At 53.3% G+C, this 1,087-nt stretch overlaps 1 protein-coding gene across 1 annotated transcript in view; it reads left to right on the top strand.

The window, feature by feature from the left end:
* NRXN2 (neurexin 2) overlaps positions 1–1,087 on the top strand; it is a 114,019-nt gene that overhangs the window by 91,225 nt on the left and 21,707 nt on the right.

The raw sequence follows: 1,087 nt of genomic DNA, 5'->3' as shown, positions 1-1,087 counted from the left end.
AGCAGGATGACAGTTGTGGCAGAGGACAAAAGATCTGAGGAGCTCAGGGGTGGGATGGAGATGAGGACATGAAAGGAGGAGGCAGAGACAGAGCCTTAGGGTGAGAGGAAACCAGAGGAGGAGCTGATGAGGAGATATGGAAATAGTTACTGAGACATATGCAAAGACGGAGGCAGCTTCAGGAGAGATGTAGGGAGATATATGGAGCTGCTGACATGCAGACCCAGCCAGGGAGGGAAGAGGTGGACTGAGCTTTGGGAGGGAGTGGAAGAGAGCCCCAGCTCAGGAGATAAAGAGGGAGGGGAAATGGAAGCTTTGCAGGAAAGAACTGCAGAGACAGAGATGCTGCAATTCAGGTTGAGTGACACTGCAAAGTCACACCCAGGGCCTGACTGAGAAGCAGAACATGCACCTGCAGCTCCGTGGCTCTCCTAGACAGAGAGACAGCCAGATGGAGGCAAAGAAGCTGCCCCATGCTGACCATGAGGAGCACGGGTGGGACAGTGGGCAAACCCTGATGGCGCTCCTGTGTTGGAATAAAGAGGCAGTGCAGGCTTATGACTCCCAATCAAGCATGCTTGCACCTGAACAGTATTAGGGAGCCCCTAGAGATAAAGAGGCCCACACAGCCCCTGATAAGCATAGAGGGTGATGTACATATGGGCTGACCTGATACTTGGATGACTGCAGACATTCATATGGTCAGACAGATACAAGTGAAAACAGCTTCTACAAAGGGATGCCAGTCTATGACAAGACCCTGGACATGTGTGGGATCACTCAGACACACCAGCCCTCCCACATTAAGTCCCACCCTCCCACTTCACCCCCTACAAACAGACACTGACAGGAACGGGTGGATGTGATTGCCCCACGGGTGGGTATCAGACTTCTCTATCTCTCAGACACACACAGAGGACAGAAGGGCAGTGTTTGTAGTAGTGATGACATTGGCCTGTGCTGGACGAGGGCTGGACTTGGGCTTCTCCATGTCAAGCCAAGACTGAGTCCAGAGTATCCGCTCTTGGAGCCCAGCAGCTCGCAGGCCAGGTTGGAGGAGTTACAGTTGCTCTCCTCTGCCCACGAG

Source organism: Tupaia chinensis, unplaced genomic scaffold (genome assembly GCF_000334495.1).
Source record: "Tupaia chinensis unplaced genomic scaffold, TupChi_1.0 Scaffold000273_1, whole genome shotgun sequence".
In the NCBI taxonomy this organism is placed as follows: domain Eukaryota; kingdom Metazoa; phylum Chordata; class Mammalia; order Scandentia; family Tupaiidae; genus Tupaia; species Tupaia belangeri.
This window is presented reverse-complemented; position numbering and strand designations above follow the sequence as displayed.